This window comes from Pteronotus mesoamericanus, unplaced genomic scaffold (assembly GCF_021234165.1).
Source record: "Pteronotus mesoamericanus isolate MK-2021 breed Mesoamerican mustached bat unplaced genomic scaffold, CSHL_Meso_final contig_40, whole genome shotgun sequence".
Lineage (NCBI taxonomy): Eukaryota > Metazoa > Chordata > Mammalia > Chiroptera > Mormoopidae > Pteronotus > Pteronotus mesoamericanus.
This window is the reverse complement of record NW_026555150.1, coordinates 6,841,908-6,856,851: the sequence shown is the minus strand read 5'-3', so window position 1 is coordinate 6,856,851 and position 14,944 is coordinate 6,841,908. Positions and strand designations below refer to the sequence as shown.

General features: G+C 37.9%; 1 pseudogene; it reads left to right on the top strand.

Moving 5' to 3' along the window:
- The first annotated feature begins 9,618 nt into the window (after positions 1-9,618).
- On the top strand, positions 9,619-10,778 carry LOC129073293 (peptidyl-prolyl cis-trans isomerase D-like; annotated as a pseudogene).
- The last annotated feature ends 4,166 nt before the right edge of the window (positions 10,779-14,944 follow it).

Here is a 14,944-nt window from a genome sequence, read left to right as displayed (position 1 = left end):
TGTCCCATAGATTTTGGACTGTAGTCTGTTCATTTTCATTTGTTTCCAGAAATTTTTTGATTTCTTCTCTTATCTCATTCTTGACCCATTCATTGTTTAATAGTCTACTGTTGAGTGTCCATGAGTTTGCAAGTTTTTGAAGTTTCTCTTTGAGGTTGATTTCCGGTTTCTATCCCTTGTGGTCTGACAAAAAGTTTGGTATTATTTCAATTTTCCTGAATTTGTTGAGGTTTGCTTTGTGTCCTATCATGTGGTCTATCTTTGAAAAACTGCCAGGAGCATTTGAAAAGAATGTGTATTTTTCTTCTTTGGGACGTAAGGTTCTATATATGTCCGTTAAGTCTCTTTGATTCAGTGTGTCATTCAGCGCCACAATATGTTTATTAATGTTTTGTTTGGAAGATCTGTCCATTTTTGACAATGGGGTGTTGAAATCCCCTACTATCAGTGTGTTGCTGTCTATATCTTTTTTGAAGTCATGCAACAATTTCCTTATAAACTTGGGGGCTCCTATATTGGGCGCATATAAGTTTACAATGTTGATGTCTTCTTGATAGATTCTTCCTTTAAGTATTATAAAGTGCCCCTCTGGGTCTCATTTTATGGCCTTTGTTTTGAAATCTACTTTTTCTGATACAGGTATGGCAACCACAGCCTTTTTCTCATTGCCATTTGCTTGGAATATTTTTTTCCATCCCTTTACTTTCAATCTGTGTAGGTCTCTTGCTCTGAGGTGGGTCTCTTGTAGGCAGCATATGTGTGGGTCATGTTTTCTTATCCATTCAGCTACCCTGTGTCTTTTGATTGGGGCATTTAGTCCATTCACATTGAGAGATATTACTGAGAGAAACTTACTCATCTTTTCTCTTTGTACCTGTGTTCCTCTCTCTTTCATTCTTTTCCTTCATCTTCTTAAAGCAGTCCCCTTAGCATATCTTGGAGTACTGGTTTGGTAGACATGTATTCTTTTAGTCTTCTCTGGGAAACTCCGTATTTCCCCTTGTATTTTAATGGAGAACCTAGCTGGGTAGAGCAGCCTTGACTGTAGGCCCTTGCTTTTCATGGCTTGGAATATTTGTTGCCATTCCCTTCTGACTTGTAGTGTTTCTTTTGAGAAGTCAGCTCCTAGGCGTATAGGGGCCCCCTTGTATGTTACGTTCTCCTTCTCCCTTGCTGCCTTGAGGATTCTTTCTTTGTCTTTGACATTTGCCATTTTAATGATGATGTGTCTTGGAGTGGATCTCTTTGAGTCCGTCTTGAGTGGGGTCCTCTGTGCCTCTTGGATCCACGAGAGCATTTCCTCCTCAAATTAGGGAAATTTTCCATCATTACTTTTTCGAGGAGTGTCTCTATCCCTTGCTCCTCTTCTTCTCCTAATGGTATCCCTATTATACGGATATTATTGCGTTTCAAGTTGTCCTGCATTTCCCTAAATGCCTCTTCATTCTTTTTATGTCGTTTTTCCATTTCTTGTTCTTTCTGGGAGCTTCTTTCTATCTTATCCTCCATCTCACTGATTCGATCCTCGGCTTCATCCAGCCTGCTTTGGATTCCTTCTACTGTGTTCTTCAAATCAGAAATGGTATTCTTCATATCCTCTTGTGTCTTCTTGATAGTTCCTATGTCCTTTTCCAGGCTGATATAGTTTGCTGTAAGATCCTAATAGTTTCTCTACAGCTTCTCATAGTTACCTTTGAGCTGGATGAGCTCATTGAGCTTCCTTAGAACCATTTTTTTGAACTTAGTATCTGATAGTTCCCTTGCCTCTATTTCATTTAGTTCTCTCTGTGGGGAGTCCCCTTTTCCACTCATTTAGGGGGAACTTCTTTTTCTTCCCATTTTTGTGAGAGTCTGTTAAGTATTTTTGTCCTTTACTTTTTTTTACGGGCCTGCCTCTCATGATGTCAGTTGTTGACCCTATAGGACCTTGGGTTGTTTGTTTGATACTTCCGGGAGTCTAATGCCTGTGTCTGACTCCTGCTTGGAGCAGCTCTGTGACCCCTTCAGTCAGGGCTGGGCTATTTTTTGGGTTCTCTCTCCACTCTCACGCAGGCTCCTTGAGCGCGCTCCCAGCGCAGCTGGATCCCTTGCCTGCCTGGACTCGCATGTGCTTGACCCAGACCATGGGGCTTATTTGCAACCTCGCGTACTCATCTGGGCCCCTGGCCGGCAAGCTCCATGGCACTGGTCAGTTTAGGGTCTTCTATTGTGTGTTTTTCCCGCTTTTGATTCTTTGGGTGCGTTGCTCGCCGTCGCCAAATGGGGTCTACACAAGTGGGAGGAAGTCAGCTCCAGGACTCTCCGGTTAATCCTGTCTCTGGTCACTCCTCCGGGGACTCTGGGCAGCTTTACTAATTTTTTGGGCTGCTCCGCAATCGCGTGCATGTGGGTTAATTTATGACTGCCTTTGCTGCTCTGTGCACTCTCTTGCAGGCTGTATCGGTGCCAATCTGTGGGAGGCCTTGCTGGCCGGTGCAAGCATTCTCCAGCCCGCGGGTCACACGCACTCTCACCAACCTTCGCTGGTTACTCGGCGCAAGTGCGCGCGCCTACACTGGGTGTTTTTGGGGTGTCTATGTGTGCTTTTTGGCTTTTGGCTCTTTGGGGGTGTGGCCTCTTCCTGAGCAAGGGAGACTAGAGCAAGGAGAAGGAGTCGGGACTCCCAGGTTCCCCCTCCCATTCTTTCCCCAACGCCTGAGTCTCCAGTCTCTCCTCAAGGCTCTCCCAGCCAGTCTGCACTCAGCCCCCCAGCTCACAGCATACAAGCTGTGTGTGGAGTGCACAAAAGGCAGTTTAATTGATTCCCTTATGTATGAGCGAGATGGTAGCTGCAGGGTGGGAGTTACACCATCACCGGGGCTCCACAGGCCACTGTGTCAGTTCTCTTCACAAAGTTTTCCTTACCACTCTTTTCCCAGGCACCAGCCCACCCTGCTGCTGCCTGTACCCAGAGATCAAGGAGGGCAGCTGCCACTGCAATTTTTGCATTGGCCCTTTAAATATCTCTTTGCATCCCCAGCCACCTGTCTCTGGCAGAGAGCACCTCTAAGCTTTTAGGGGTTGCGTTTTGTGTGTATTTTCTCGGCTTTAGCTGCTGTAGTTTAGGGGTCCCTGTTTATGATTCAGACCCCGTTCTTTTTGAGGGAAGCTAACTGGCTGTTTCAATGTCCCTCTGGTGCCAGTGCCCGTGGGCATCCAGCCCACCCTCTCGAGCCTCCACCGCACTTCTTACCCGTTGGGATGTGTGAGAGTCAAATCCACTGTCCGGGGCACCAAGGTTCCTCTCCCACTATCGCTCCACTGCTTTCCAGGTGATTACTCCACCATTTAGTTGCAATTTCATTTTGGTCTTTGAGGAGATCAGCGTGACTCCCATTCACTCCTCCGCCATCTTCTCTCTCTCTGATGTTTTTTTAGAAAAAATAAAACCTTAGTGTTACAGTTAATATTCCCACAATAGGCTTCCTAAATCTATGTTTTTTATTCTTTTTCTTTTACTTTTTTATTTATAAATCATGTTTATTCTATTACAGTTCTCTCAGTTTTTCCCCCTTTTCCCCCTCCACCAATGCCATGCCCAACCCTCACTCCCACTGTCAATTCCCACTCTCTTGTCCATGCCCATGGGTCATTCATACATATTCTTTGTCAGTCCCTTCCTCTATATTTCCACCTATGTCCTCTTTCCTCCTCCCCTCTGGTCACTTTCAGTCTGCTCTATGTTTTTGTGCCTGTGTTTTATTTTGTTCATTAGTTTATGTTGTCAAATAGCGTCCACTTATAGGTGAGGTCATTTGGTAACTGTCTTTCATCAACTGGCTTATTTCATTTAGCTTAATATTCTCCACTTCCATCCATGTTGTCCGCGAAAAGTAGGAGTTCCATCTCCCTCCCTCTCTTTCTTCCTTTCTTTCTTTCTTTCTTTCTTTCTTTCTTTCTTAAATGTAGATTGATTTTATTTATTTTTTACATGTCACATTTATAAAATATTAAAACAAATTTAAAACCATTATAAAGTCCCACCAATTAAACCAACATGACACCAGCACAGAAATAATCAAGTAGATCAATGAAATATAATGAATATTCTACAGACAAACGTATGTATCTGATTAATATATGTATGATTAAGTTGATATTTCAAATCAATGGGTAAAATAAGGCTTATTCCACAAGTAAGGTGTGTGGACCACTATTACATGAAATAAAACAAATACAGAGCCCTATTTCACACATTATACAAGAAATATTCAGGTGAGTTAAAAATCAATATGTAGAATCTAAGGAGTTTCAGAAAAAAATAGAACTAATATTTTTCATGACCTGAAGTAAAATATTCAACCCCAGAAGCTATAAAGTAAATACTGATAATATGACTATATTAAAAAGTAATTATATGTTAATATACATAAAAGAAGTTACAGGACAAGGAATAGAATAGAAAAATATTTGTAACACTTTTAAAACATGGTTAATAGGCTTTCGGTTTCTTGTTTTTTGTTTTTTTTAGGGAAAAAAGTTCTACAAACCTTTAATCAATAAATGGATAAAGAATACCAAAAAGTCATTTAAAACTTTTTTAAAAAATAATAGAAATAGGCAAGAAATATACTAAAACAGGTTTAGCTTCAACAAATATTAAAGGAACAATTAAAATGCTTTAGGATTCTCTGTTTATCTTTGATATTTGCCATTTTAATGATGATGTGTCTTGGAGTGGGCCTCATTGGGTTCTCCTTGAATGGGACCCTCTGTGCTTTCTCGACTTGTGTGACTTTTTCTCTCTTCCATTTAGGGAAGTTTTTCATCATGACTTTTTCAAACAGGTTCTCCATCCCTTCCTCCTCCTCTTCTCCTTCTGGTATCCCTATGATACAGATATTATTACATTTCAGGTTGTCCTTCATTTCCTTAAATGCCTCTTCATTCTTTTTTGGTCTTTTTTTCATTTTCTTGCTCTTCCTGGGAGCTTTTTTCTACTTTGTCCTCCAGCTTGCTGATTCCATCCTCAGCTTCATCAAGCCTCTTTTGGATTCCTTCAAGTGTGTTCTTAAATTCAGAAATTGTATTCTTCATTTCCTCTTGTCTCCTATTGATAGTTTCTATCTCCTTTTTCATGCTGATATAATTTTCAGTTAAGTTCCTTGTAGTTTCTCTGTAATTTTTTGTAATTCTCTCTGAGCTCACTGAACTCATTGAGCTTCTTTAGAACCAGTGTTTGGAATTCAATATGTGATAGTTTACTTACCTCTATTTCATTTAGTTGTCTTTGTGGGAATTCCTCCTTTCCCTTCAAGTGGGACATATTTCTTTGTCTTCCCATTATTTTTGAGACCCTTCTCTTTTGCTTCTGCTTCTTAAGTTGATCTGTGTTGATTTCCTGACTTTGTGGTGTCAACTTCTATGGTTAGAGACCGCTGTTTTTACTTTCTGGATCTGCCTCTGATGATGTCAGATGTTGAGCCTGTCTGACCTTAGGTAGTCTGTTCGAGACTTCTAGGAATCTGTTTGTGGCTATCTCCTTCCTCTGTTAATCTAGTTACTCTACACCAAGGAGGCCACCTTAGACAGCACAGGGTGGAGTGGAATCCCACCTGGGGGCACGGCTATTGGGCCCTTTGACGCTGGTGCTGCTCAGGGGGGAGTGACCTCATCTTGAGCAAAATGGATGCTGCCGCATGGGGGATGAGTTAGTACCGAGATCCCACCAGCTACTCTCTAAGTTTTCTTCCTGAAACCTCATACCCCAGTCTCCAGGTGTCTCTAGCCCCCTCTGCCCCTGCCTTTGCAGAGTAAGTGTCTGCAAATAAAAATGTTATGTTGGCCTTATAGAAGGCTCTTTGCATCTCCAGCTGCCTGTCTCTCATAGAGAGCAACCCTGCCGCTTTTCGCAGCTGGCTGTTTTCTGTGTAGTTTTTGGGCTCTGGTGCTGTAGGCTAGAGATTCCTGCTTTTGGTTTGGACCTCGCTCTCCTCAGGGGGATCCAACTGGCCCTTTCCATATTCTTCTGGTGCTGCCCCTGGGCACCCCACCCACCTTCTCAGGTCTGTATCTCACTCCTTACCAGTTAGATTGTGCTAAAGCCGATGCTTCTGTCTCCAGGGTCACAAGGGTCCTCTCATTATTGTTCAGTTGTTTGTTCCAGGTGATTTCTCCACAATTTAGTTGTAATTTCAGGTTGGTCCTGGGAGGAGGTCAGTGTGACTTCCACTCACTCCTTTGCCATCTTGATTCTCCTTTATAGGTAGTCTTGTGCCCCTAACTCCATGTTTTTATAAATTACCACATATGTACATGTATTTTCATAAATAATATAAAATACTTTGAAATTTTAAACTTATATAGATGATATAATACTGAATTATAGTTTTATATGTTTAAAAACAATCTTTCTTTTGTTATGCACAAAGGTTAAGATGTATAGACAAATGATGGACAGATGGATAGACAAATGATGGACAGATAGAAGATAAACAGGGAGTTAGTATATTTGTTTTATAAACTGTACAGTATCACATCTTATGCATTGGTTTGCTATTGGTTAATACTATTTGCACTGTTGTGGTACTTTTTTCATATTTCTACAGTTTTTTCTCATTAACATATCTGGATTGCATTTCTACCAGTCTTTTAATAAATGGTTTAATAATTTTATTGTGTGTGATTACTTCATATTTTGACTCATTTATACTCTATCCTTTCCTGTGATCTATCAAATCAGTTAAGTTTTTATTATATATTTCATATGTGTTCCTTTTTCTACTTGTTGGAATTTATATTTTGTATTTCTGATACTTTACTTGCTTCCTTTACATTTGTACATGTGTCCTTACCTTAAAGGTATTATAATTAATCAGTATTTACATCTTTTTTTTCCCAAAATGACCTTAGAATACTTTGACTCAAATGTCTCCTACGATTTTCATAGTATTGTTTCTGAGCATGTTAGAAGCATATTGTCTTTAAATTTTCCAGTAATCATTATCATTATTATTATTATTAACTTTTTATACAGAGCTAGCCATTGGGCAAATTCATTAACACAATTTAACAACTTCTTCCTTCACCACTGTTTTTGCACCCCAACACTTCATTTCCTTCAACTCATGCATATTCTGTGGCAGCAATCTCTAAAATTTTGTGGCTTTGAAAATTTCTTTATTTTAATCTCTTTCTTAAATACAATTTAAAATAGTTTATTTATTTCTTTAAAAAACTTATTGTTTTTTTTTCTTTATCATTTAGTCTCCTTATACCCTCTTTCCCCTGTAATCACCATGCTGTTGTACATGTCCATGAGTCCTTTTTCCTTTTTGCTCAGTCCCTCCAACCCCTACCTCCCCCGTCTAGCTGTCATCCTGGCTCTCCATCTATGAGTCTGTCTCTGTTTTGCTTGTTAGTTCATTTTGTTCATTAAATTTCACATATGAGTGAAATCATATGATATTTGTCTTTCTCTGACTGGCTTCTTTCACTTAACATAATGTTCTTCAGGTCCATCCATGTTGTCGCAAAGGGTAACATTTTATTCTTTTTTATGGCTGAGTAGTATTCCATTGCATAAATGTCCCACAGTTTTTTTATCCACTCATCTACTGGACACTTGGACTGCTTCCATATCTTGGTGATTGTAAATAATGCTGCAATTAACACAGCAGTGCTTATGTTCTTTCAAATTAGTGTGTTGGGTTCCTTGAGATATATTCCCAGAAATCTTCCAAAACTAAATCAGGAAGAATCAAAGAATCTGAATAAACAGATTACATCTAGTGAATTGAAGCAGTAATCAAAAAACTCCCAAAATACAAAAGTCCTGGGCCAGACTGCATCACAGGTGAATTTTACCAAACATCTCAAGAATAACTAAGACCTCTCCTTCTCATACTCTTTCAAAAAATTCCAAAGGAGGGAAGTCTCCCAAGCTCATTTTACAAAGCCAGCATTATCCTAATTCCAAAACAGATAAAGATACTGCAAAAAAGAAAATTATAGGCCAATATCCCTTATGAACATAGATGGTGAAATCCTCAAGAAAACATTAGCAAACCAAATATAGCAACACATAAAAAAAATCATACACAGTGATCAAATTGGGTTTTTTCCAGGAATGCAGTATTGGTACAACATTCACAACTCAATAAATTTGATTCACCACATAAACAAAATGAAGGATAAAGACCACATGATCATACCAATCAATGCAAAAAAAGTTTTTGATAAAATCGAACACCAATTTATGATAAAAACCCTCAGAAAAGTGGGATTAGAGGGGACATACCTAAACATAATAAAGGCCATATATGACAAACCCAGTGCCAGCATCATACTCAATGAGCAAAAACTACAAGCATTCCCCTTGATGTCGAGAACAAGAGAAGGATGTTCACTTTCTCCTTTTTAAGATGAATTTACACTTTTAAATTGGTATGCTCTCTAAGAACTTTGAAGACCTTATTCCATTTATTTATGACATTTATTTTTGTTGATAAGAAATCTTATATAAGTCTGATTAGATTCCCATTATAGATGGTCTTTCCTGTTTCGTAGGCATTAAGGTTTTATCTTTGTGTTGGATACTTCTCATTTTTACCCTTTGATGTGTCAGGATGTAGGTTTACTATTTTACATTTTGTTCTTTAGTATATATTTTTAAGGCTAAGCTGTTTTGTCTTAGCTCAATTCTGGAAATTCCTCAGCCAATTATTTTTGGAACATTGTCACTTTCTCATCTTTATTTCCTCTTCTAGAAACCTGATTAGATATTGCTTGATTATATTTTCTCCTATATTGTTCTCCATATTGCTTGGATTTCATTTTTATTTCATCCATTTCTTTAATGCTCTATGCTATAACCAGGGTAAGTTCCTCAGATCTATATTCTATTTCACTAAGTCGCTTTTCAACTATGTTTAATCTATTTTTTTTTATTTTCCTCAGGTTATTTATTCAAATGCCTATATTTTATTTTGAAAATTTCCTTTTAATAGAAGCATAGTATTCCATTCTTGTAAATACCACAGTTTTTGTATCCACTCATCTCCTGTTGGGCACTTGGGCTGATCACATATCCTGGTTATTATAAATAATGCTTCTATGAATATAGGGGTTCATGTACTCTTTCTGATTAATGTTTCGGGGTTGTTAGGATATATTCCCAGAAGTGGCTGTACAGCCATAAAAAAGGGAACTTTTACATTTTTTGACAGCAATGGATGGACCTGGAGGTTATTTTGCTAAGTGATATAAGGCGGTCGATGAAAGACAAATACTGTATGATCTCATTTATATGTAGAATCTAATGAACAAAATAAACTGATGAACAAAATAGAAACAGATGCATGTATACATGGACAGACTGACAGATATCAGAGGGGAGAGGGTAACGGGGACTGAATAAAAGAGGATGAAAGGATAGGCCAAAAGAGATATGCATTACCCACGGACATAGACAACAGTGTGGTGATGACCAGAGGAAAGAGTTTTGGGGCCAAGAGGAGGTAGGCAAAAAGGGAGATGGTAACATCTGTAGTAGTGTTAATAAAAAAACTTTAAAAAATTAAAGTATACATATTAAAATTAAAATTTTTCCTTTTGGGGGGTTTCAGATACCAGGTGGCCATGAGGTGCTCATAACCTGCTTTCAAACGCATCTGCAAGTCAAAATGTCATACCCATCCCCCAAAGCTAAGCCCTCCAACCCCAATAACCCCTGATTCTTCTTTGATGTAGACATCAGAGGTGAGCAAGTTGGTCAAATTGTCTTAGAATTGTTTGCAGATACTGTACCCAAAACTGCAGAAAATTTTCGTGCATTGTGTACAGGAGAAAAAGGCATTGGACCTACCACTGGAAAAACTCTCCTTTTCAAAGGATGCCCATTCCATTGAATTATTAAGAAATTTATTATTCAGGGTAGAGACTTCTCAAATCAGAATAGGACAGGTGGAGAAAGTATGGTGAAAAGTTTGAAGATGAAAATTTCTATTATAAGTGTGACCAGGAGGGTTTATCGAGCATGGCAAATGCAGGCAGCAACACAAATGGTTCTCAGTTCTTTATCACAACAGTTCCAACTCCTTATTTGGATGGGAAACATGTGGTATTTGGCCAAGTAATTAAAGGAATGGGTGTGGCAAGAATTCTGGAAAACGTTGAAGTTAAAGGTGAAAAGCCTGCTAAATTGTGCATTATTGCAAAATGCAGAGAACTGAAGGAAGGAGATGACTGGGGAATATTCCCAGAAGATGGTTCTGGTGACAGGCATCCAGATTTCCCCAAGAATGCAGATATAGATTTAAGAGATGTAGATAAAATATTATTAATAACAGAAGACTTAAAAAGCATTGGGAATACTTTTTTTTTTTTTCAAATCCCAGAACTGGGAGATGGCCATGAAAAAATACTTGAAGGTTTTAAGACATGTGGAAGGTTCAAAGGCTGTAACTGAGGAAGCAGGTAGATTGAAGCTGCAACCTGTAGCTTTAATATGCATCCTGAATATTGGTGCTTGTAGACTGAAGATGTCAAATTGGCAGGGAGCAATTGACAGTTGTTTGCAGTCTCTTGAAATTGACCCATCAAATACCAAAGCACTGTGCCATAGGGCTCAAGGATGGCAAGGATTAAGAGAATATGACCAAGTATTGGCCAATCTTAAGAAAGCTCAGGAGATAGAACCAGAATATAAAGCTATCCAGGCAGAATTGCTGAAAGTCAAACAGAAGATAAAAGCACAGAAAGAAAAAGAGAAAGCAGCATATGCAAAAATGTTTGCTTAATAAGGAATTCAGTTATACTTAACTATAACGTATTGATGTATAAAGGCAGTAAGAAAACTGAGGGTTTTTTGTCTATTATATACAATTCTTAATGTGTTTCCTTTGATAGTTCAGTTCCCATTGTTTACCATTTAGAAATACTGATAATTCTGTTCACTCTTAATAAAAGTGTTATAAACTACAAAAAATTTTTCCTTTTTTTATTATCATTTTTTCTATGGTATCTTGATCTTCTTTTTATAGTATCCACTCCTTCTTTTAACTCTTAATCATTTAAAATACTTATTTTAAGACTTTTAATTTTTTCTATTATCTGTAATTTACAATGTGTTACTTAGTATGTTTATTTTATTTGCTTACGCTCTCATGGTGGTTAGCTTCCATATGTGGTATGCAATTTTAACTTTATCCTCATCTTCAGAGTAATTATTTTTATGGCATTCTTTTATGCTCTGAATTGTGCATATTTGCTTTAAGCAGTTTCATACTGTCTTCTGTTGAGTCTCTATAGGTTTCAATATTTCTAAGGTTAATTTTATATTAATTTGTTGGTTTGCAAATTTTATTATCTTTGTATGGTATGTATGGTACATTTTTCCACATGTGGTACAAATTTGAGGTTCTGATTCTTTGCAGGTGACTGTTCTTACAAAATTTTCAAGATGGCCAACGCTCTTAGTAAGTCCTTAAGACATTGGCTAGAGATTTTTAATGCTTGTTTTACAGAAATGTGACTTTTAGGTTTTTGCAGATACTTTGGTTCCAGTTCTCCACCATTCAGAGGTCTGAAACCTTGCCTCTTTTATTATATAAGTATTTAAAGAGCAATGTCTAACAATATTCCTGTATCTGTTATGTCATTAGTCATTTGAATTCTAATCTCATGGTCCATATACCTTTGGCCATATAATTCTCAAACTTTTAATTCTAATCTGAACTCTAGTCTTATATTTATAATTGCTTACTAGCTATTTCCACATTAATATTTACCATCACTTCAAACTCCACATTAGTAAAATAAAATTATCTCATATGCCCAGATAAACTGGTTTATATTCCTAAATTTCCTACAACAAGTCCTTTACTATAATGTATACTTGAGAAAACATAATCAGGAGAAATATGTTACAAGCCTAGAACTAATTATGTGCTTCTGTTCTTAATGAGAAAAAATGAAAATTCTGAAATAAAACTCTTATTTAGATACACATTTAATTGATATATTTTTGTCATGTACTTTTAAACAAAGTTTTCCCTTCATAATTTAATCCAAGTTTAAATCCAACAAATTTAGACAAATTTCATTCCACTTGATTTTTATATTCATCTCATTTGAACAAATTTATGTGAACTGTGCTTCTATTAAAATTGGGAATTTTTTCTCTTTTTTCAGCTCCTCTCTCATTTGTCATCAAGTGAAATTATAATATACCTAAATATTCAACACTGGTACCAACAGATTTTGCTCAACAGACATAGATGAAGGTGCCACCAAAATTAAATTACTGTCTGGCAGACTATACCAGCATGAAATAATCCACAATTACTTCTCAACTGGTATGGAAAAGTCCAAGTTAGGCAAAAGAAAAGCATTTTAGGGTGTTACTGTAAAGTGTATGAAAGTAAGGATGGCATGAAGACTAAGTATAACAAAGCTCACAACATTTCATATTTAATAGTTATCTTCCTAATTACTCAAGTATAAAGTAAATCTTTGCTTTTCCCTTTCTCTTCAACACTTCATATGAAATTCACCACAAAGTTCTATACATCTTTCATTAAATGTATTTTCTGAATCCTCATGTTATACCATCTTTACTGGCTATTCTAGCTCGGGATCTTGTGACCTCCTCTTTAGGCTTATAAATCATCTCAATGATGCCAAACTGTTCATTTCACAGGGCTTAGAATGTGCCACTCTATCATATCTATGGTTTTTTATTTATACTGTTCTCCTCAAAGAAAATGCCCTCCCTCATCTTGTCAACCACTCTCTCCCAATGATGCTTATCAAAACTCCATGCTTCTCTGAAACTCTATTTCAAACTCCACTTGTTCTATGAGGCTTTTCATTATTATGCTAACCTGAAAAAAATCTCTCAGCCCACTTAAGCATTATGCTACTTATTTGATACACATCATTATATGAACTTGAATAGTGATGAGTACATGATGAAAAAGGCAAAATATCCATGACAAATTTCATGAACCACTAGAATTCTGTCAACACAAGAGTCTTTAAATACTTGGAATCTGACTCATCACTAAGGCATATACAAATTATTTCAAGTGTATATTTAATTTTCTTGAATAGATTGTAGGTTGCAATTGATCTTAGTATAACATCCTTAGTCTTTAATATAGGTTCCATGGTATCCCATGTGACTTGTCTTTGTCTTAAGCATAGTGCTTTTCTTTTGAACCTTTAATCATATTCTGGGACGTATCTCAAAAGGAGGCCTTTGTGTATGTCATAATTTCTGCTTAGAACCAATCTTTTTACAGATCCTAATATTCACTTCTTTGAGTCTTAGTCCTCCTTCATATTTCAGTTTAAAATTTCAAGCCTTCCCTGGAGTCTCAAATTAGATTCGTTCCTATAGTTTTACACTTTTGTTGTATGCTGTACATTTTACTCTACAGAATATTTCAGAATCTGAGTTTATAGACCCGTGGCGATTAATATAAATATTATCCAATAAAGAGTTATAGTCTTCATTCCCCCAAAAAATTTAGGGAAGGAGATGAATCCAGAACAACTCTTCCATAACCTTTAGTACCTATAAATTCCTAGGATTGCCTTGGTTTTCTAAACCAATTGAATTTGTTTTATATTCATGCCATTCTATGTAAACAACTTGGTTCTCTGATCTCTCCCCCATAGTATGTTAAGCTCTACACAGAGTGCTGCCAACATATAATATACTACAGTGGCATACAATCCTTTAAGGGTGCAATTTTTAGTCTATCCTGATTGTTTTTGTCTTGATAATCTATTCACAATGCATTTGATCCTTATTTCCTTTACATATATCTGGAGAAAGAACATTTATGAAAATCCACTTTTGATAATATGTATCTCATATTTTTTTTATTTTTTTACTTTATTTTTTAATTTATAAATCATGTTTATTCTATTACAGTTGTCTCAATTTCCCCGCCCCCCCAATATCTGATAGTTTACTTGCCTCTATTTCATTTAGTTCTCTTTCTGGGGATTGGTCCTTTTCCTTCGAGTGGGGGGTGTTTCTTTGTTTTTCCATTATTTGTGAGACTCTTCTCTTTTGCTTCTGCTTCTTAAATTGATCTGTCTTGATTTCCTGACTTTATGGTGTGAACTTCTATGGTTGGAGACCGCTGTTTTTACTTTCTGGATCTGCCTCTAACGATGTCAGATGTTGACCCTGTCTGACCTTAGGCAGTCTGTTCCAGACTTCCAGGAATCTACTGTTTGTGGCTGTCTCCTTCCGCTGTTAATCTAATCACTCTGCACTCAAGCAGGCCGCCTTAGACAGATCAGGGATGGGCGGAGTCCCTCCTGGGGGCGGGGTTATTGGGTCAACTCACGTTGCTGCCATATGGGGGAGGAGTCCGCACTGGGATCCTGCCAGCTACTCTCTCCGTTCTCTCCCCAAAGCCTCTGTCCCCATTCTCCTCAAGTGTCACCAGACCTCTCTGTGCCCCCTTTAGCCAGGGATCTACTGTCTGTGGCTGCCACTCTGCACTCAGCAGATAGCTTAGCACAGGGCAGGGTGGAATCCTACCTGGGGATGGGACTATTGGTTCCTTTGACGCTGGTGCTGCTCAGGGGGGAGTCACCTCTTCCTGAGAAAAATGGCTGCTGCCGCATGGGGGATGAGTCAGCACCGAGATGCGACTGGCTACCCTCTCAGTTCTCTCCCTAAAGCCTCCTTCCCCAGTCTCTCCTTAGGCATCTTTAGCCCACTCTTCCCCTGCCTTTGCTGGAGACCAGGGTAAGTGGCTGCAAATAAAAATGTTACGTTGGCCTTATAGAAGGTTCTTTGCATCTCCAGCCGCCTGTCTTTGGCAGAGAGCAACCCTGCTGCTTTTCACAGCCTGCTATTTTCTGTGTACTTTTTGGGCTCTGGTGCTGTGGGCTAGAGATCCCTGCTTTTGGTTCAGACCCCACTCTCCTCAGGGGAATC